Below are 23621 nucleotides of genomic sequence, written 5' to 3' on the forward strand. Positions count from 1 at the left end.
CCCCAGCCCGGAGAAACAGAAAAAGGGGATGGGGTGCAGGCAAAGGGATGGAAATAGAAAGCTATAAATTATTTGTGACAGGAAAGCAATAGTGCCAGAGTGCTGAGCACAAGTCCCGTGTCACTATTAGATTCCTTTTAGCCTGATGACACTGTAAAAGAGGTTAAGTGTCTGATGGAATCGTACACCTTGGGGGCAGGGGCAGTCCAGGAGCAGAACCAGCCACAGAGAGCGGGTATATCAATTCTCCACGCCAATAATATTCCCCTCATTGATCGCAACACAAAGTTCAAAAATCTCATTATAGCTAGGCAGTCCTGGAACTTTTTTAAAATCAATAGAGTGATATAATATATGTATACTTTGTATAAATGTTTCTATCCATCCATCTATCCGTCTAACCAAAATCTGCCTGAGGGTGTCTAAGTTAACCTACACATTATACTGTGTTACGTTCTATTGTAGTGTAGCATAGTGAATGGATTAGAAGATTTCCCCTGCAGCCTTAGATGACATATTATAAAACGTCCTGTTAGCACTGAGGTGACATCAGACAGTTCCATTCATACTGAGATATGACATCAGATTTACCATTTGTACTGGGGGATGGCACCAGACAGCTCAGCTTCTGCTGAGGGGAACCATAAGATGAGTCTAATTATACTGAGATGGCAGATCAGGCTGTGCTGAATCATGCTGCATGAAAATTGCAAAGTTTCAAAAACCCATTTAGAGTAAAAACAGCCTGTGAAACGCTGCAGGTATAAAATGCCTGTCCATAATATTCCAAAACCCAGGCAGGGGATGAAGAGGAAGGTTCAATTTCCTTTCCCATTCAGTTTGAGGTCTCTTGACTGAGAACACCAGTTAGTGCCAGTTGTGACTGTGTTTACTGAGATGTGTCCATTAGAAACTGGAATGAGACTCACCAGCTCATTGCACCAAGTAGCTGTCAGCTGGTAATGATTTTCGGTCACTACCAAGCAGGGCCAGATTTCTGCTGGTGACCCAGAGGTGAAAGGCTCTGTTCAGAAACATTCCCTTCCTAAGAATGAAACCGGTTTTATGTCAAAAGGAAGTGTCCGGAAACCGTGAGCAGAGGGGAGCCTTTCTGGTTGTGCTGCCTCCAGTGGCTTGGGTCAAATAATTTTTGGCATCAAATGCACAGTGAACCTAATGAGGTATCTGGTAGAATATATTTTCTATGGCTAAAAGAAGAGGCAGGTCTTGAAAAGACTCTCCCCTGTGGTGTTCCTTTGCCTTAAAGTCATGATTTCAGGTCCAGTGTTTCAAGGAAAGAGGGGAAATTTCAGGATTCTAATGCTCAGTACAGAACATGGCAGTGCATCCCCCTGGGTCAATTCAGGGGGATGCAATCACTGTCAATAGGGACAGTGATAAACAGCAGAATAGCTAGCTTTGAGAGGCTTCAAGTGAGTCTGTCCTACAAAAGACCACCTAATGAAACAGCAGTTGAAAGATGAAAAGAGCTGACCTGGCCCCGTAGCAACAAATGCAGCATAATAATGCTGTCTTTAAACTTCAGTGTTGCTGAAAGCTTCTCACCCTTACCAGGGATTGAAATACGCACTAAGCCAGCTCTGCTGCCTCAAATCTAGGATTTCTGGATTACTGCTGTATAAGCGGTCACAAAACCTTGATCACCTCTTGCTGTCTTTGATGGGTTGTTCTCGCCTTCAGACACTGGAGAAAGACAAGTCTTGCAGATAACATCCTCAGCCCTTCCCAAAAGCAGAAGGGACACAAGTCCTGGCATACCAGTTAGCAGTGCTGATTTCTTGAGATAAATGCCAATATTTTCAAACATCTTTTTCCAAGAGAAATTGACCCTATGGACTAAATTCATCCCTGCTCTAATTCCATCACAATCAGTGACTCCAATAATAGCAGTTGTATTTAATTAGGAACATAAACTAGTACTTACTGTTAAATTCCCATTTTTCCTTTTCCTGTGGGAGATTTTTGTACAAGTTGACTACTTTGAGTTTTGGATAATATAAACAGATTTAATACATAACCTTCTGAAGTTTCAGCAACAGGACATTTATAGATCTTTGATTGCAGTAAAGCAACTGAACTTCATTTCACAATCTGAATTTAATATGCAATATTATGTTAAGTGATGGCATATAATGTCATTACAGTAAATAGTATCATACTGTGAATTATACATCCATCCTGGAATTCATGAGTTGCTATAGTTGGCTTGTAGTAACTCCTTCTAGACTTAATGTTACATACAGCACCAGCTGAAACCAACTGCTTATTTCCAAATGCCTTTGACTTTCATAAAATTTCAACATTAGATCATGAATTTCCAATTTTTTATTTCTATTTCATTATTTTTGTCAGTTTTAATGGAAATCCTTTTCCTGATTCTGAATACAGATGGACAGACAAAAATCTTCTCTTTCTAGTATTACAATTGTAACAAGCTCAAATCAAGAGATGTAACAATAAATATTAGAAGTTAAAATTAGCTGAGCCAGAGTGCTTTCTGAGAAGAATTTTCACACCTTGTAAATAAGGAAGTAGAAAATCACTTCTAAACTTGTCCAAAAATTACTCGCTAAAAGAACATAGAAAAGATCACAGAAAACTCACCTTGCTTCTCTGACATTTCTATCCAAACTCTCTTATAGCCTAACATACTCTCTGTTTTTTTCTCTCTTGCTATGGCTGGCAGAGTGTTTTGACAGCATCTCAAATAAAAAAATCATACTAGGTCTGATCAGAGGGAGATAAGGTAGGACTGAATAATCTCGAGTCACAATCTAACAATTTTCTTAATCCTAGAAGAACAGAGTGGAGTTGAACTGAAGGAAAGATTATGTGTCCTGATGCCTCAAGAAGACGTGACAGATTTCAGAAAGCATTGGTATCCTCACTTTGATCAGATTCCTTTGTCGTGGATTATTTTTGAGGGTGGAAGGATACACTCAGCAGAGCACCAAACTCCTTGTAATTGTTTTGGAGTATTCATATTTTAAATGTTCCATATTAGAAGCACATTACAAGACCCCAGGGTGTGCATTACTGGGCAATTAAAGTGGTTCTTGGAAGGCTAACATTGTGAAGCTTCAGCCTTTTCTCTGCGCTGTGTCCAGGGGAGGCTGTGATGGCCAAGGCACGCACACCCTGCTGTGCCGCACTGCTTAATTAGTGCGGGGCTGTGCCGCTGAGCCACGGGCACACAGGGCAGGGCTGAGTGAGAGAGACAGTGAAGCCTTCTCTGCATCAGATGGCTTCCTACAAAAGGGCTTGTGACCATCCTAGTGATGCTGGCAAAGAGGGACAATATGGGATGAGAAGAGGCAGGTTTGGGGTCTTTGGTGAAAGCCCCCTTGGAGCCAACAATATCTCACCTGCAGATTGGTGCTGCAGAGGCATAAAGAGCTCTGAATGTGGCTTCTGTTCAAACAGGAGACAGTCTTATATTTCTGTGCATAGGTTGAAACACAGCTGAATTCACGGTTGAGCAAAGGAAGGGGGGAGGGAAAATCTTGTTTGCCCAAAGTTCAAAATGGAAAGCAAGCTTTGTAACATGGTGAGAAAAAACAGCCAAGGGATTTGGGGGTGAAGGAAAGGAAATAGAAAGTCTGATAGTTAGAGCCTAATCCGATTTAGGGAAGGGCTTCAGTTCTTGCTCTGTCATGGACCTCTCTCATCAAGAGTTTGGACAAATGGCATTTCTCTCTGTGCTCTGTTTCCTGCCTGAAGTGTGAAGATAGGAGCATTGCCGTGCCACCTGGGGCACAGTGAGGACAGCTGGAAGGAGGAGTGAAGGGCTCAGACTCTCTAATAAACAGGGGCCAAGTAAGTGCTTCAGCGAGCTGTAGCACAGTATTGGCTTCGTTCTCCTGCTTGAAGCAGAAGTGACATGAACCCTGCTGACAGTGGTGTATGTGAAGAGAAATGGGCAAAGGCAACAGGAATTGTATTTCAGCTGCACAGGCTTTGGTGGTGGTGTTTTAATTTGCAACAGCAGATGTAATTGGGAAGATCAGAGCTGCAGTTGCTACATAAAAGCCAACCAATAATTTCTCATAGGAAGTAAGGTGGGAGCAGTAGAAGCTAGTGCTCTCAAAATCTACTGCAGCACTTCGAACCTTCAGAAAAACAGCTGACATTGGCAGGAGCCGCTTCCTCACTAGCTGGCCTGGGGCTCTGGCATTCCCTGCCAAGACAGCAGAATGCCTTCAAACCCTGCCATATTCAGGGGCCACAAGCAATTTTCACACATTCAAACTTGCTTCTATCATGAAAATTGCATTTCCTTCTCCCTACCTTTTGGAAAAGGAGAGAGAAGACGAGTGATCATGTACTATGTTAGCGTATAAGTGCAAGTATGATAGATTAATTAGATTAATTAAATTGATGGTCTTAAAAGGTACATGAAGAGGGATTATCTGTTTTCCCAAATATTCCAAATAGATGAGAGGTCAAAATGGAGATGCCTTACATATCTCAAAACACAATCCCAGCCCTCTCTGAGGAGAATTGACTCTGTATGTGCAGTTAGTCTGTGTAGGTCCATCAGTTTCACTGGGGCTAGACTGACATCATGCCTGCAGACATGGGGAGAAAAGTGTCACTTTGTTCCAGGTTAGCCTGCTCACTATGAACATGAGAGAAAGCCCAATCCTGCCCATTTCTCTCACTGCATTTCTTGACTGCACTCTAAGAAGACACACAATTCACAGCACCAGTTTTACTATCTGAAGGGCTTAGAGTGGAGCTAGGATTTTTTGTTGTTTTAAATCAGTGACCCATGATGACACCATATGGTTTTATTTTATTTAATTTGAGCAGAGCATTAACGTTCAGCTTCTAGCAGATCTCTACCCATTCCAGTTCTGCTGTGCTACATGGTACAAGTGCAGATATAGGGAAGAGGGGGAGAAGGAAAGAAAGGAGAAGATGTCTGCCTTCTGAGAGTAGATATGCCAGGCAGGAGGCTGGCCTGCCACCTCCTTTTGCTGAGCAATAGTATGCAACTTCATGCCCCTGGTACTGATGATTGACAGTGGTCAGCCTCATGTGTATTTGTTGCCTAGCCTGACCTCCTAGAATGAATTACTGCATGAGGCTGTACGAACCATTTGCCCACCTGGGAAAAAGGTGTACTTGAGTATTTGCTGTGTTATGCAAAGCTGTGGCTACAGAGCCATCAGGACCCAGGCTGGTTGGCTTAAAGGTGGCTAAAGTATGTTTACACAAGCTGCACTCAAGCAGTGACTGCAGGATAGAAATGTCCTCAGGCAGGTGTTTCTACTTTCATTATACTCAGTTGATGTCTGGAAGGCTTTCTTCCAGAAATTCATTAAAATCCAAACATCTTTAGAAGATATCATACAGGTACCAAAATATTGTAAGCAAACTTGATCCTGGCTTTTTGACATCTGGTTTTAAGGTGAATTAAGGAAATCTTAAACGACAAAAAGAGTACTACTGATCCTGGATGTAGAAACACAGGCCTGGGAGCTACCACCTGGGTCATTGAGTCCAAATTTTAATGCCATAGGCAACGATGGAGCAGACATTCAACTCAGAGCATCCATCAAAAAATCCATCAAAGCAGCTACAGATCTACCTTTCCCCCTCAACAAATTCATAATCTCTGCAACAGAAGACCAAAAGCTGTAAAACTAATAAGTCACAGGAAGAGAACAGGAGAAAAGCATCACTAGTAGCAAAAGTGCCTTTTACTAGCAAGGCATTTCTGCCATGAAAAGGCACAGAAATTTTTGACCTCTTGGGAATTAAGAATTGTTTTCTGATTACACCTACTCGGCAATGATGTGTAGTTCAGAGTGTCATCTTCTGTTACCTCTAGACTGGCCAGCTTGAGTCCTGCCAGCAGTGTTGCTGCAGCAGCATGGAGCTGGCATAGGGCAGAGCCCCATGAGCTGCCAGCACACGGTGACTGCCACGCAGCGCGGGCTGGAGCTGTCAGAACAGCGGCTGTGCCAGCGGGTGAGTTAAGAAGACCTACAGAAACACACGGGCTTGCCAAGGTTAAATATCTTAATCTGGTGTACGGGAACTTTTAATTGAAAGCTTTGCTTTGAGCCCATTTCCAGTTATTAAAATTCAGGAGTCTGTGCTGAATTCCTTGTGGACATTCATTTTGATTAACAGAAGACATGTGTGTACTAGGAAGGGAGTCTTGAACTGGGAGGAATCAGATAAATGTAGATAACATTCTCATCCCTCTTGCAAGTTATGCCATACCTGGCATTTTGTGTAAAACCTCAGATCTTGAAGATAAACAATTAGTTCAGCTTTCATTTAATACCAAGGTATTTCTGGCTTTTATAACTGCAAGGACCAGGTGGAAGTGGGACCTGGCTGATTCCCAAGGGGCCAGAACTGGAAGCAAAGGGAAAAAAATCCTATTTACAGCATTGGGAATTTTATGCCAGTCTCTTCATTTTGAAGGGTACTGACGCAGGACTTTTTAACTTTTGGTTTTGGCAGCATTGTATATTAGCTGTATATTATCTCTGTATTCTGCAGAGTGCTGCACTGCGGTACGTGCTTGCATGTGTTGGATAAGTAAATGTTTCCCTGTACAGGGATGTCATTTTGTGTACCTCCCTTACACTCCTCAGAACTGGGGAAAATTTTCACAGTGGACCCTTTACTGCTAGAAGATTTTTGCAAAAAAAAAAAAAAAAGCTGAGGATATGTCTATTAAATCTAATGGTATTTTTACCTCAGCTTGTAAAGAAATCAACAAAATTGTAAGAAAAATGTAAGTATTATTAGAGAGGAAAAATTGTGGGTTTTCCCTTTAAAATTACTTTTTTCAGGTGAATTGGTGACTATGCTAAAAATAAAAATGTTTCGATTTTATTGAAAAAGCAGGTTCAAACTACACTGAAACGTAGAATTTTAATAAATTTCTGATTCAAAAAAAGAGAACCAATATCTTTCCCTTCCTATTCTGGTCCTTGTTGTTCTTGGTGTCATTTATTCCTTGCTTTATCATGTCACTCAAAGCAGTTAAGCACAAGTGAGCACTTCAGGATGTGGGTGCTACATAGACTCCTAGCATCAAGTTGGTGTCTGTCTCTGTAGGAGATTGTCTAGTTTTCATATTTATAGGACAAAGCCAGTTTTATATAGTGGAAAGATAAATCTGCAACCAGTCTGTGTGGCTCATGTACGTCACTGTCAGGTCAAGTGTTTAGAGATACAAGCTGTATGTTTATGTGTCCATATTGCGTTGGTAAATGCGTTAGCGTTTGTTTCTTGGTATGTTTTAATTCCCCACACAGCCAGTATACCTGTTTACTTTACCTATAGGTCTGCATTTATAACTGTGGCTACATGGAGTTAGACATTTGGGTCACATATTAAATGTTCAGGCCCCATGAAGAATTAATAAATATTTTTTCAACCATTTCACGTTTTAACAGAGTTTTATGGGAAAATATTCTGACATGTGGCTTGTAACCATCATCAACTATCTATATGTTTTTGTACAGCAGACACTGTTTACAAATAATAAGTCACAATCACCTAGCACTAGTCTTTAAAAAGGCCATAATATCTATGATGTAATAGCTAACATATCTGAATACTGATCCGTAATTTATGTGGAACCTTGCTGCATTAAAGGGCCCATACCTGTGTGTACATTTGCATAATTGTGTAAATTTGTGAATGCAGAACTGCTCTATTCTTAAAAAAACATATCTGGCTTCCATCTGATGAACTGCAGAACTGTGGGTTTCTGTGAGCCCTCACCAACGTATTATATCCATCCTTTTCTGTTACAGTTGCAGTGGCTGGTGGAGTACCCTGAGCCTCTGGGTCTCCTTTTTCTGGCTCCTGGTCCATAGGAGTTAGCAGATAAAGGGTTTATCTACTTAAGGCTCTGCAAAATAATTTGAGTTAACTGAATGTGTGAAATGAAAGTGGTCTAGTTAAACTGCATTACACCTCTGACTCCCCTGTTTAGAATTATGGCAGCTTTAATTTAGTTTAGCTTAATTCACTTTGGAAATGAAGTGAACTTAATTCAATTTAGGACACTCAAATTTTGAATGAACACCTGAACAATGTTTTAATGCTTTTAACCAATGTAGTTGTAAAGTTAATTCAGATTAATTTTCCTGTTTGCCCCTGTTTAAACAAGCCTGTTTTCTATTCCCTCTCAATGAAACCATCTCAGCTGAGACTCCTTCAACAACTCCGAATTGACAACCAACCTCCCAAGAGGAGACGTTTAAATGATCCTCCCACACACACACAAGTGTTTCCTTATCCCTACATCCCCATGCAGGCAACTTTTCTCCCAGTGAGGTTTAGTGATCTCTAAGACTGATTTGTCTAGAGCTTGACTTGCTGAACCAGGCACTAGCTGGGGTAAACACAGAAGAGATGCAGCAACTGTTTAGCACTACCTGAAGACCTGAGTTATAAATATTGAAGCATTCAAATTATTAATCAGTTTAGGATTTTGCAGTGGAATACAATAGTGCAAATTATGATCTATTATTTCTGAAAATCATTATATTCTAGAGAATTTTAGTGATTTTATTCAGTTCCATGATTTCAAAACATGATCCCCTTAATCTGAATTAAGTACTCATTCACCTAATGAATCAGAATGCCTCCAGCTGTAAATCAGCATGTATTTAATTTTTTAATCTAACTTAAGTTCAACAAGATCAGATTCAATCAGGATTCATTGGCAAAGGAATATAGGGAGACATAGGCAATGGTATTTAAAAAACTACACTCCCTTTACATTTTTTTTAATCCATTGTATTCTAAGAAGATAGGAGGTAGCATAAGGTGAACCAAAGATTATATCATGTAATTTTGTAAAGGCAGTTGCAAAATCAGTCATGAACAAAATAACCTTAGAAGTAAGACAGAAGCATATTTTAATACAAGAATATTATTATTTTTAGAGCATCATTACGAAAATTTCAACATTTTCATTTCCTTCCTTAATTTGAAAACACACTGGGTATTTGGGCAAAAGATACCTTAGGAAGGAAATTCTGCCAAATATCTTTATCACAATGCAAAAAAAGCCCTTGAAAATTGCCTTTTGGAAAATCTCCTCTCAAAACAAAAAAACAAAAAAAAAAAAAAAAAAAAAAAAAAAAAAAAACCAACAACAAAAAAAAAACCACCAAAGAAATCAAAGAAAGCCACTTAAATGTCCCAAGCCATCCAGTACTGTAGTACTGTTTGATTAGATGGTTAGGCAATATTTTGTGTGCTGTTTTTATGGAGTTATTGCTTATGAATAGTGTTATTTGATGGCTACATCAGTCTCAGATCTTTGGTAGAAAATTAGCATGTTTTCACTGTATAATGCAATAAGGAGACAGTCCTATATATTAATATGCTTGTGCAAAATGCACTTCAGTGTATGTGGGCATCCATTCATGTGCAGCTAGCTAGGAGGATACCACTGTAAGTAAAACCTAGGCTCGCAGAGGCAGCGACTTTCAGTGTGGCTGTGCTGCTCTGCGGGGCTGTACTGCTGTATCACTGTGTGTATGGTGTGCTCATGGGTTTGTGCTCACAGGCCATTGCAGGTCTGTCTGTCTGTCTGTCTGTGGGTGTGCTCCCACTTCTGTGTGTGATCTGACTCTGCTGCTATCTGAACGTCAATGAGCTTAGAGAAAGCATGTATGTATTTGTATCTGTGTGTGCATCTCTCTGCGTATGGATGGGCTTGCATGGTGTCTGTAGATCTGGTTTTTTGTGTGGTTTGTGTGTCCCTCCTGTGAGATGGGTGCCTTCTTGAGGCCTGAGCTCGGTCACTGTGAGTGCTCTCATTCTAATAAAGGGCACCATCATTCAGCTGCAAAAACAAACTGGGCACCAGGAGACCTGGATCCCTGTTGATGAGCTCTGTGAGTGAGCAGAGTCTTTTAATTCGCTCTGTGCCTCAGTTTCACCTCCCAGCCTTTTTTTAAACTGGGACTGTGGACACACACTGCCTGGTACTATATGGGCATAATATAATTCCCTGTGTGAATGGCTCTCTCTGGTTCAGTCAAGACACTGAGTCCTGAGAGGACCTTGTGATGCTATGCCACTGCCTCCCAGTAACATTCATCCCTGCATGTACCTGCCTTTGTGTTTTCTTGTTTGGGGTGTCCATCTGTGTACTTTGTGGCTGGCTATTTGTAGTTTTTATCTCCTCCATGTACAAACAGAGCAGGGGAAGATGGAAAGGAAGGAGTTATTAAATGCCAAGCGGATATGCAATAAATCCCATTGATTTTACAAACTCCAGCTTGTCTTCAATCTCTTTCCATTCTTTATCCTGGGGGCATTGCAACAAAACCCTATTTTAAATACCTTTTCTTTCCCTTCCCCCTTCCCCCTCCTCTCACTCCCAAAAAAGTGTCAATATTTTATTTGGATTTTTAACTTCGCTCCATAACAGTTGTTTGACCTCCTGACTCATGTGAGTCACATAAATTCTGGGACTTTATTCAGGAGCCATGTTCCTTCTATTGAATAAGCAATTTGGGAGGGTGAATTAATGACTTGTGCTGTTGCTGGAAAGTCCCTGAAGAAATATTAAAATTGCTTGCAGACCGAATCAATACTCACTGAACACCCAGCATGAGGACCTGGGCTTTTTAATGGCTACAAGCAGCAGCACTGGGTAGAGGAAGGGGAATTCCTGTACACACAACACACGCAGGCACACACAACCAACAGCAGCCTTCCCCCAGCCTTGCTGGCTGTTTCAATAACAGCACATTCTTGTGCATGCAACCTGCTACGAGCTGCTGCCTGCTGTGCCAGGGAAAGGACTTATAGTGTGGTTCCCCCATCTCCCTCCCAAGAAAATCATTCAGGATTTGCAAAAGCTGGCTGTTTGGGCTGTGTGTTAAGGCTTGGGTTAGCATGGTGTGGCACAATCTGCAAGGCACAAGGAGGGTTGATTATTTGTGGCGTTATGAGCCTGTTCTATGTGTCACTTTGCTTTTTTCCTCTCTGAAGAGGAAAGACACTAGTGCTGTGTTAGTTTTGGGGGTGCTGTTGTGGTTTGGGAAGAGGATTTGTCTGTGTCGCAGTGGCATGTCTGTGAGATGGTTCTGTGGCTTTGGGTGCTGAACAGTATTTTGATCTGTACACAGTGTGAATTTGTTTTGTTTGTAATCTTCTGTAGGATTTCCTTTCTTATAATGGCTTGTGTCTTGGTGAGGCTTGAATGTCATGCACCCCTTCTTGTGTTACGAGTGCCTGCATGATGCTTTTGGTCATTGAGCAGGTGTCACTTCATTAGATCAGTCTATTTCAAGGCTGTGGGTATAATCCTGAATAGTTCTGAGTGCCCTGGGAGTCCACCAGCCTCACTAGGACATGAATCTGCTCAGCTGTGCTGCTCAACAAGGCTTTTTACTGTTTGCTGCTCACTAGACTGACAACTGCCAGATTTTGCCCATACTAAGACCCCTCTGGCAAGGGTGGGTTTTGTTACCAGAGTTTTCAAGTCTCCCTTGAGAATGTGGCCCCATGTTTTGGTGTTTTGCCCTGTGGTCGTGAATGGCTGTTTTGTATTCGCTTGTTGGGCGGCTGTTATTGTGTATTAACACCAGGCTGGGTGTGCTTTGTATGTCTGCATGTCTGTCTCATTGATTCCATCAGTATTATTTTGTAATCGTGTGATTGAGTTAGTGTGCATTTCAGGGCTCCTGTGTATTGAATAATGATGTCAGGGATTGGGTTGTTTGACTGGGTAATGGCCTCTTTTCAGTGTTGTAAGTGAATGTGTCCTTCTCCTGTTTCCCTGTCTCAGCTGGGGCAGGATCATTTACACTAGGTGATTCCTTAAGATGCTCACATGCACTAAAAGAATATCCCTTTGGCTCACGAGCTCTCCCTGCCCGTGGGGCATGCTGAAGGTGTGTCTCTCATGTGTGTGACACGTGGGGTGGCATGTCTGGCTGGTTCTCTGCTGTGTGCTTCAAGGTGTGTGTGTCTTCTGGTGTACTCAGGGATTTTGCTAAGACCTTTCAGTTATGTTTTTGGATAAGGTTCTTCACAATTACATGCAAGACAATTCTGTGCAGTTTCAAATAGATTTGACTGAGTCTGTGAAAGGATCTATAAATTACTACATGTCTTCAGTGAAGTGCACGCTTGCCTTTGCAAGGGTCTTCTAGTATGACTTTCTACATTAATGCATAGAAGGGCATCTGTGTCAGTTAACAGATGCCTCTGATCTGTGTGTGACTGACTAGCAATGTTCCCAAGTCTGAACTGACCTGGGTCTCTCATATATGTAAGAAAGAATGGGATTCTGTGTCAGCAGCATTTAGCAGTAAATATATGTGTTAAGAAATTTTAAACGTACAATGAATCTCTGGGTTTGTGCAATGGCTTCTGACTTGTGCGGGTATTGTGCAGTAATGCTTTAAGACAGTGTGGCCACATTTGGTCCCTTGGAAATGAACAAGAGAGTTCAGTTATTTTTCAGCTGATGATTATGTGTCATTGCTGCATGAATTTATTTGCTCTGTGCAAGCAATGTGTCTGGCATTGGGCCTGTTCTGTCCTTCCTCAGCCATCAGGATTTAGCCCAGCAGCAGTCTCATCCAGACAAAGTCTATGAAAAAGGCTGTGAAAGATCCAGAAAACTTCCAGAGAGAGTTTTCACTTGTACCCTCTCATCAGAATATCTCATCAGGGAAAGATCTATGACCTCTCTCAGTCAGGCCGTCTATATGGCTGGGATTTAGCAAGCCAATGGATTTAGCTTATATTTTTCAGTGAGGATGCTAACAGGTAACTCCTTACTCATCCTTGCATTAGCTCAAAGCTTGTTACTTTCCTTGCTCTCTTGTTTGTGCTCTCACACTCTTTTTCCCACTTTCTCCTCCATATTCTGGCCTGAATATGACCTTGAACAGATTACATGATTCTTAGCCCAACCACTGCTTTACTATATCCCACCCCTCACACTGGGGTAGCAGCATCAGGGTAATAGGGAGAAGGGAAAAAAATGAGGAAGTGAGGAAGGGAGAGAGGGAGGGAAAGAGGGAGAGAGACCTGTTTGAAAAATAATTGGAGGCTGTTAAACAGAGGAGCCCAGCATATCACTCTAGTAATGGAAATAAATTCCATTGTATTTGCATTTTAATTTTCCACATAAACAAAGGCCCGGAGTGAGCTGGCTTCGCCAGAATCACCGGCCAGAATTTAATTAGAAATGAAAAGTTTATAGGGTCCTCTTTAATGCGATTAATGCACAGTTAACATTTATCACATACATATGCTGGAATCGCCTTTTTTAAGCAACCACCGGCCATGAAATGAATTTCTTTTCAACTTTTTTAGCATGCGTGAGGAAGGCTGTCTCTGGTGAGGCGGTCCAGTGAGCACACTCCTGACAGCTTGGTAAACTGCAGCCCACAGAGGCTTAGTAGCCCCCATCCTCACTGAGGAAAGTTCAAGGTGGCTTAGAGGGAAGCATGGTCTAGTGGTTAAAGCCTGAGGTTGGGAGTCAGGGGATCTGGGTTGTATTCCCAACTCTGCCACATGCTCACTGCATGACTGACTTGCTCTCAGCGTCTGTTTCTCTGGGTGTTAAATATAAAAGAGAAATCAGCTAGAAGAAGATATCTCAGCCCTAGACCCCTCCATGTCTCAGTCTCGCCAGCAACTTGCCCAGCCCTGTTGTATGGGATCTGGATTGTATCCTGTACTGTGCTGACCTCTCAGCTCATCTCCCCATGCCTAAGCATTCCTATGCCAGCTGCAGGGACAGGGGAACATCCACAGAGCTTGCCTGATGTGAGAGGCTGGGCCTCCTGGAGCGACTTCTTTACAGTGCCCCAGCTGCCTGCACTTTCATATGCATCTCACATGGGCACGGGTTCCTGTGGATCTCACATTGCTTCTGTGAGATCCGCATCTTCCTGCCAAAGAGCGGGAGTCAGGAGTGGAACAAACTCTGCCTTTGTGGTGTGGGAGGCCCGGCAGCCCTGCCAGGAGGACCTGTATTCACTGCTGAGACAGCCTCATGTTTCTTACAGGGATCCCAAACATGCTGGTTTGGTCCAAAAAACGACTAAGAACAGCTTGTGAGATACTGGGTCCATCAAGCCTGAACTTCAGATACTAACATAAACCTGCTCAGGAGCAGCTACCAGCCCTCCTTGTGGAAGGGGTAATTGTGCCTCAGTCACCCTGAGGGGCCCTGAGAGGTTGCCTGTGAGTGCTTATAAAAAACTTGAGCTTGTCTAGACATGGATGCTAGGGAAAGCAAGTCTAAATCAAGAAAAATTATCAATATCCTTTCATTGCAGAGCACAATGATGAGATAAAAGGCCAAAGGTGAACACCTTCCCTGTTAATCTGTGCCCCTGCCGGAGCCAGGAGGGTATCAGACTTGTCACCTCCCTGCCTCTTCACGAGTCCCAGAGGAGACTGTGGTCCCTTCCTTATGCCCCCTTGCCTGCTCTGGCTGTGTGGCAGACGGGCTACATCCCCACTCTACTCCTGCACTTCCTTTCCAGTCTTGCAGACAAGCAGAGTAAATAAACCAGGCCCATGGACACAGAGTGTTAGCGTGTTAGGGACACAGCAGGGGAAGGAGGAACATGAAACCTCTATTGATCCCTTGAGGAATGATGTCCCTTCCTTATCTTATCAGATTCTCTTCACTCTTCAATTATAGTCTGTTGAAATTGGCCTCTTAACCCAAACAAGATAACCTGGGTAATGAGGAAAAGAGTACAAGGGGAGGGGAGAGGAGAGAAGGGCAGAGTCCAGTGCATTAAACTATAGCTATAATTAGAAATATCTCCTTTAGTGTAATTTCCTCTGCCCCCACTATCCCCAGGTATCCTCTTCTTGCATCACTTATCAGGTGGACTACCACATATCCACTCCCTGACAAATGTATCATGCCATACACGCCCCTCATTCCCTCGGTTGCACTTGGTACCCACAAGAGGCACATGACCCTGCATTTGTGCATGACGCTTTCTTTTATATATGTATTTACCCTGTCATACACCTTTTGTGTTCACACATCTCAGCAGATGCCACTTTGTCATACACACACTTCCACATGTGTTTGTGCTATTGACACTGCCCATCTCAACAGCTGTGTTTCCTCAGCACTTTGGTGGTACAGCTCCCAAAGCACCTTATCCCCACATCTGTCCAAAAGAACTGCTGGCAAAGACATGAGCACTGTTAGGACCTCCCCCCCACATCTGCTTAGAGCCATAGTTCATCAGTACACTTAGAAGACTCTCTGGCCATCGGGAAGCAGTGGCACAGAATCCCAGGCAGAGTCCCACGTATTGCTGTGCCTTTGCTCACCACTGTGACTCCCTGCATGTAACTGCAGAGTTGCAACGTTGTTTCCATGGATAAGACTGAGATCTTACACAGACCAATAATACCTACTTGCTAAAAGTCTATACTCCCAGCTGGACATGTTGCCCTAGTGATATGCCCAATGCTCCTCCTTGTACACATGTCGTGGGGTATAGGGCACGTCTCGCCCAAATATCCATTACAGAGAAGATTGTCTAGTGGAACAATAGAGACTCAAAGGTTTATCTGCACAAAGGCACCCAGGTTTCCATGCTCAAATTACTTCACTGTGCACAGAGTGATCCTGGAGCATATTCAAGAGGTGCAGAAAGTGCTTTCATTTTGGAAGGTGGTGCTCTGAACAGTGCTAAGGCTTCATTTACAGGGCTGGCATCCTCCTTATGCATGCATGCTTCAAAAGACTGTGTTCCCCAGGATCGCTTTATCCCTTGTCTTTCACTGTGCCAGGGGCATTTCCTTGTATACACATCCACCTGAAATGGGTCACACTTGCTTCTATATCATGTCACCCTGTGGCACCAGCTCTCCCAATTTTGTCTGTGGGGCATGAAGAGCAATAGGTATACCATAGGCATGTATTTTTCTTTAAATATTTGCAGGTCACAAAAACTCATGTAAACTGCAAAGAGGGTTTAGAATCATGACAGTCATATTTTCACAAATTTTTTTGTGCTTTCTCATATGCAAGCATACAAACTCATCCATGCAATTCCTCCCTGCTCTTCAGCCTGCACCTCTCACAAGAATCTACATACAGCCAGACCCACTTACTCTGTCCCCATCCTGTCTACCTTCATACTCACAGACCCTAAACTCAGGCACATGTGTAGACTGAAATTCTTAAAGCCACATAAAGGAGTTGAATGTTAATACTGAATGACTCAGCATCTTATTTGGCACAGTGGCCCAAACTGCCTTCTGGAAAGCTACAGCAGGTCTGATTTTGACAGTATACAATTCAAATCTGCTTTAGCCTTTCACTCCATCCTTATCTCTTGTCCTTTCCTTATCCAACCCCACCCAACTGTGCTGTTTTCCTATTCTGGAAACTCCATGTTGTGGCTCATCTGTCAGAAGCAGCACTACAAATATTGTCTCTTTTAAACTCTAAATTTTCTTTTTGTTCCATAGAGAAAGGGAATTTGGGACATTGGACATTTTCTATTCTGCCTCTACTTACACTACCTTGGCACATTTGTACATAGTGTATCCCTGAAATACACTACCCCGTGCACTTGGTTTGCAAACACAGTATCCTTTTCTTCAGAAATAATATTCCTCCCTTTTCTCTTCTCTTATACGTCTCCTCCATTCACATTGATTTTGTAAATGAGCATATATTTTTATGTATGTGTAATTTATGTATAAATGTTTAAGTTTTCAAGCTCAAAAGTCTGCAGTTAAACAACCAAGAAGTGGCCTAAATTTAGGCAAATATTATCAGCAGGCACTATTACCTAGCTGCATCATGCTGGGATCTTTCTTTGTAGAGGCAGATGACCAAAACTTGTTCTTAAAAGAATTTTTAGAGAGACATGGGTATACTGAAAGGCAGTAATCACTTTAAGAAGAGCCCAAATCTTAGTGCCCAAAGAATCTAGTGCAATTTTAAAGTGAGCACTTGAAAGTGGGCAGTGGGGTAATGAGGTTGCTGTTGTATTTTGGCCCAGCTTGAAGCAAATGAGAATTGATTTTGGGAATCAAAGGGCTGTGATATTATTCCTTCCTGACCAATGAAATGAGTGCTCTTTTTGTTGCCAGAACTATGCAAACTGCCCTGGAACTAGAGGTGGTACATGGCATCCTGTCTGACAGATACGTGAGGGTTTCTTTTGTGACTTTGTTGTCTGGTTGCAGTCTCTGCTTTTCCTTGTGTAAATTAGCAAACAGACATCAGTCTGCTTGCAAAACATGGGTGCCACCCTTATCAACTGAAATACGGAGATGGGCATTTTGAGCAGAGCTGATCACTAATATTGAAGCGATTTTTCTTCCTTCCAAGCAGAGATGGCTGTTTAACCCTTATGCCTTGGACCCATAAGAGAGGGAAGAATTCTTACCTTGGAAGGATCAGGATCTGTTGAAAATTGAGCTAAACATAGGAATAGTAAATTTTACCCCAGGAATGAACAATTATTAGAGGCAAACTCCATCCTACCTGTGTATGTGTGCATGTGTTAGGGAATTGCTAGAAGTCTGGGGAACAATATGCTGTGCAGGTTTTAGAAATGCTACAGGAACTGCAGAGCTAGGGGATGACAAAAGCAAGGAATGTCCTATTTCTATTTTTCATAGAGGCAGAGACAAGGCACCAGAATCTCCCTTCCTGAATTAACAGTGAGGTTTGGGTAAATGGTTCATATATAGCATTTTCTGGGAAGTGTATCTGTGTACTCACAGTCAGTTAGCTCCGGCTTTTGGCACATCACTCTTCCTCCTCTCTGTCAAAACTAGTACACACATAAATCCCAAACCAGACAAAGGACAAAGGAATATCCTTCCCTGACTGCATCAAACTCCTGAATATGCTTCCTTTTGCGTACCAGCATTTTGTGTCACCCTCTACGTGCCTGCTCAGAAACACGTCCTCTCTACCATATACCAATATGTAGTATCCAACCAACAGGTGCATTTTCCCAAAGGCACTTATCTGCCTTGCACTTAAGAGTGCCTGTATAAATGTCCTGTACAAAAAAATGCAGTACAGTTCAGCTTTTTTGTTCCCCATACCCACCTCTGAACACATAAATTTTTCAAATCTGCATACCATATACTAATGTACCCTCTACACTCCTTCTATATCATTGCTCCTCCTCAGTGTCTGTATGGACAGACATATCCTCTCCATATGTCTCAAACATTTCATGCATATATCCTGTAATTCTTCATACCTGAACCACAGCTATTCCTCTCCTATGCCTCCAGGATTGAACTATTGTGTTGTCCATTTCCCAGTGACAAGGGGTCTAGTTACAGGGTTATTGATTAGTTTTCATGCAGACAGATGGATCTGCCTTTGGTCTCCCCACCAAAATCCACCTCTGTATGGGCTGATTGTCACTGCTCCAGGGATAGGATTTCACCAGGAGACCACCCTCCATGCAAACATCCTTCACCCAGGCTACGGATGGTAATAAATGGAGTCAGGCTGAGCCATAATAAAAGCAATTGAGTGGGTTACCTGTGCAGACATGAGATTTATACCTCCTCATATTTGATGTGATTGTTTTATTGAGTTCTCAGTGCAGTTAGGATGCCATTTATTTATTTATTTATATGCCTACTTATCATGGAAGAGGGGGGAGGCTCTTTCAGCCTGGCTGGTGTTCAGCCTCCGTCTTGTCAAATACGAGCCCATAGAAAAGGTCTCTTCAGTTTTGCTCTGCTTTTTACCTAGACTTGGACTTGATGAGTGAACCCTTCCCACATATCTCATTTCCTATGACAGACAAAGATGTTTGTTTCAGGACTCCTGAAACCTTGAGGACTGTCTGAATTATGAGCCTAGTAGAAGCTAAGGGTCTGGTGTAAACCAAGATGTGTATATACTGATTTTCTAAAAGTGCCTCTTGAAAGAAATTCCTATTTACGCTGTGCCTGTTTTGGACAATGGTTTGTGATCTATGCACAGAGCCTCTTTATGCCATTGCAATAGAAATAGTAAGCACTGGCATTTCTTCTGACTCTGTGATCACATGTAAGCATTGAGAAATATTAGCAGGTGTAAATTGATTGGAAATTAATATTTGTAAGTGCACCCTGAGGAGTTTGGAAACCAAGAGATTAGATTTGTGATTTTCAGCTGGGTAGGTAGCCATTTAAGTGCTGCAAAACCAGCCCTCAGTTACTGGCAATAGAGAAAACTGGAGGCTAGCACTGAATATCATTGTGTCTAGTATTTCATCACAAGCCCAACCATGGTTTTTTGGGTTTTCCAGCTCCTCTGGTCAAGTGGTAGCATGAGAATTTCAGTTCTCATTTAATAAAGTATGCTGCCAGTGCTTGTGGGGGCTTGAAAAGGGACCTGTCAGCTCTCAGAAGACTCAAAGGACTGCATTGTTAAGATGTTTTTAAAGATGTTTAATAGGAGTCAGATATCCAAATCCCCTTTAAAATTTAGAGCAGAAAATAGAAAACAAGTGAAAACAAACCTACATTGTATTACAAGTGCTCATGATTCTTATGCCGATTACACAGTTTAGGCTCTACCTTGGCATTCTTAAGGCATTTACCTTGGCATTTATCAGTTGGGACTGATAAATATGGCAATGCAGGTATAGGCTCCAATAGGTTAATTTGAATTACAGTGGAAAAAATCCTCATTCCTGTTAGTCTCAGTTTAAAAAATAATTTTGGAGAAGAACTCAAAGCTTTCTGATGCTTTCATGAGTAGTAATCACAGTTAGAGCCATCTACACACAGATGGGATTTCCTAAACCCCCAGTGAGCTATGTGGATGTCAGACCAATGGTAAATGCTTTTAGAATTCTCTAGCTTTCCTTTTATAGAGACCAACAGCAAAAGTTTGATGTCTAAATATTTTGCTGATTTTAAGTGGAGAGCTTAAATTCCATTTAAATTTCACTGTGCCTTAATTAAGGACAATGGAATCTAAGTAAAGCTCAGGCTTGTTCAACTGTTTTGAAGTCATGTACTGTTATTCAAGTAAAATGAAAATCTTTTGTTTAAATAAGCTTTGGGGTTAGAGATGGGAGTTTTCTGATATTTGATCTATGTCTGAAAACACGTCTTGGTTTTGTATGCACTATGTCATCATATCATAAAAGGTCCAGCTGGTCTGCTAGACCATTATCTGTCTTTTTAGCCAACACAAGATTATTTCTTATTGTATATTTGCTTGTTATTAATGCCACCTATTTATATATATTCCAAGAAATCAGGAATTCCTATGGGATGCAATTCCACATTTTAATGGACCTCCCTATCAGAGGATACCTTCTGCTACCATTTAAATGTTTCCTATTTCCCTCCCTTCATTCCTGCCTATAGTGCTTTGTTTAAATGTGAATAATTCCTTTCCTGTTGGAAGGACTGTGCCCTTCAGATCATTATATTGTTCTCACCCCTTCGTCATTTCTTGGCCAAGCCACTTATATTTTCTCCTCTTTTCTCCCAAAGTCAAATGAGTTTTTTTCACATAATACTGATTCTGGTAAGTGAGGTTTAGCTCCATAAGACTCACTCACCCAGCACAGAACTGCAGCTACCTCTATGGCAGAATGCAGCAATAATTCAGTAGTTGCAAAAGCTTGAAAATATTTAACTTCCAGCAAAAATCAAGCTTTTTATACATCTATAGAAAAAGGAAGGGCTGGGAATTTTAGGTGATAAAGGGGCCGATACGGTTCTGAACTTCAAGGTTCACAGAACAGGGAGTTCAAAACTTCCCAGGCACAACCAATTCTACTTGCTGAGTGGCTCTGTTGAGCTAGTATCTCTGCAATATGAAAATTAGAAAAAATGCAGCTAGCTTATTGTACTTCCCCCCATACAACCTTCCAATGGCCAGATACGATGAATAAGACAAAGAGAAATGCTATGAGCATCCATTTACTCTTTCAGCTGCAGTAACATTGTCTGTAACCTCTGCTTTATGAGCCTGTCCTTTATTTGCAATGATAAAAAGAAGATAATACCAGGTTTGTGTCTGATGGAAAAGAGTCTGAATTTAAAGGAGTATATTCCCTGTAATGAAGCCCTGTGTGACCCGATTGCATTCTTTGCTCAGCTGAAAGCAACTCGCAGTAGAAGTCTTCCACCCTGAGAGCATACCCTGATGCAGGAAACCGCATAGGAACCTTAGACTCAGCATCAGCTGGGAGAGAGGATTCCTGCTAGAATCCTAAGTTTCTTCTGTGCGCGCCAGGAAGCGCCAGTTTACAAGTCTTGGTAATCTCCACTGAGTACTGTCGGACAAGTTTTCTTCACCCCTCCCTTGCACCAAAACAATGTCATACAGAGGCAAATCCAGTCTATAAGACAAGTCAAATATTTGGTGTCTATATTGAGAAAATTGACTTGTGCCTACTAAATACCAGCAGTGGTGATAGGTTTGTGTGACATGCACACCCACACACACACTTGCAGGTTAAAACTCGGGCAGTTCATCCCAAGTTCACTGCAGACAATGCAGTTGTCACTGCTTTTGATCACTATGAACAAGCTGCCATTAGAGATACTCTGTACTCTTCCAGCTTCTCCCTAGACTCAATACCTGTCCTCCAAGAATTCCGGATTTGTTCAGGGAGAAGGAAAACCAAGAAGAGATTCACAGTGACTTTGGCCAGGATGTCCTTTGGGGAATTCTCAAGAGCTGCTGGCTAGCGAGGGGGGCTCAGAAAGCTCTGTTTGCGTAATACTGATTTCTTCCACATATAACACAGCCCCTGCCCTAAAGCGCCTGCTTCTTGCCAGACAATGTTTGTCTTGAAATGTTACATTTACCTCAATTGCATAAACTAAAGCCTCAGCTGATGTAAAACAACCCAGCTCTAGTTTTGAACTTTTTATCATTATGTGTTGAACGTAACGGAAATTTTTAGTGAAAGATCATACTGAGTTTTACAGAAGTAACTAAAAGCTGTTATTTTCATTTTACAGATGGCAAAACAGCCTTCTAAGGAGTTTGTGTGACCTGCCTAAGATCAGTCAGAAAATTAATGTCAGAACTGTTAAGGGAAATCTGATCTTTGAATATGCCATTCTTTGCTCTAAACTACAGGCCAGCCTGCAGCCACTGAAATTGGCCATATGCTCAATAATATTTCAATGTACAAGTATATTTCACTGGTCCTTATAATGCATGTCAATGTATGTGTCTTTCCATATGTATTTTTAAAAGCACATAATTACTGGAGACTTTTAACTAGGCATCATTAGCCAATTGCTATATTGTGAAAATGGAAACATCTCCCTAAACCATATGGTTAACACTAGAAATTAATGGATACCCTATACCTAAGAGAAGATCAAAAAAGCATCCAGCAGTTTGACTGAGATAATATATCCACCAAACTCTATTCTCTGCCATGGGGTATTAGTTAGGTCTGTTCTCAGGAACTCAGGGTCCAAAGTGTATCCAGAAGACTGACTGAACTCTGAAATGCTTTACCTTTGGCATGCATTGGCTAAGAACTAACGGGGAGTTCCCAGTACTGAACCTGGCCATCCAAGAACTGGGATAGAGGTACAAATCAGGGGGAGGTTGTTTTGCTTTGTCTTTCTGGACTTCATTCATTAATCCGAAATAATTCATTAATTTAAGAGAAGCAGGAAGTAGTGCTTAAGCAACAATTGCATAACTTAGAGTACCGTGAAAGTATGTCCATGACATGCTCCCTCCAGTTCCTACTAACGTACACTGTCTAATTCAGATTTCTCTGGGATGATTATCATCTCATGAAACCTGTGATCTTAGGTGAACTATATGTTCTCCTAAACAAAGGAAAAGTTCTCACTAGCATCTGCCTCGAAGTTCATTTTTAGGAGACTGCCACAAGGAGCATCTAAATTTAGCAGTGTCTAAATTCACTTGAAACAGTCTAATCTGAAATGACCAAAGATAACTGGTTTATAGTTATATGATAGATGGAAAAGTTTGGGCTGGCAGGGTGTACAAGGAGCAAAGTGGTCAAGTGATTTAAAGCATTAATTGCTTACCAAAGAATTAACATCTTCTGTCACTTGCCTGCTTCTCAATTACAGGCACTGTGTATATGTGTGTGTTTGCATATATACATATACATATACATGTTTGTATGTGTGCATATATGTATGCCTACACATACACAATTGGTTTATACTGCATAGTACTTACTGTACTGAAGTACTGAAGTACTAAAGTACTGAAATACTGAAGTACTAAAATACTGAAGTGGGAACAGGAAAGCTGTTGGCACAGAGATAACTGATCTCGATCCTGTCATTTCTGGTGCACTTTGCTTATTAACTCATATACTCTCTAGACTTTTCCCATAATTAAAAGAAATCTACTGCATAGCAGAAGACTTTAGTATATTTTCCTGAATCTTGACAGGGTAGTTAGGTCATGTTTTTTTCACTAGAACTTATATCTACCCTTTGTCTGCATGAGTTTGGAATGAAAAAGTTTCTGATAAAACTCAGAACTGAATAACATGTTGTCCCAGATGTGTCCTACCATTCTCAGTGCAATAAGACCAGTGCAATGTACGCACACAGAATTTAAAAAATCATTTTAAAAATTTTAAAGTGTT

General features: G+C 41.6%; 1 protein-coding gene and 1 long non-coding RNA gene across 13 annotated transcripts in view; one reads left to right on the plus strand and one right to left on the minus strand.

Annotated features, from left to right (window-relative positions):
* LOC137478006 (uncharacterized) overlaps positions 1–23029 on the plus strand; it is a 181433-nt gene extending 158404 nt beyond the window's left edge. The window contains exon 3 of the long non-coding RNA XR_011001338.1: positions 21988–23029. This is a non-coding gene — a long non-coding RNA (uncharacterized lncRNA). The remainder of the gene's footprint in view (positions 1–21987) is intronic.
* Positions 1–23621, minus strand: part of PAX2 (paired box 2) — a 99745-nt gene that overhangs the window by 54988 nt on the left and 21136 nt on the right. The gene's annotated exons all lie outside the window — the stretch shown is intronic.

Source organism: Anomalospiza imberbis, chromosome 8, assembly GCF_031753505.1.
Source record: "Anomalospiza imberbis isolate Cuckoo-Finch-1a 21T00152 chromosome 8, ASM3175350v1, whole genome shotgun sequence".
NCBI lineage: Eukaryota > Metazoa > Chordata > Aves > Passeriformes > Viduidae > Anomalospiza > Anomalospiza imberbis.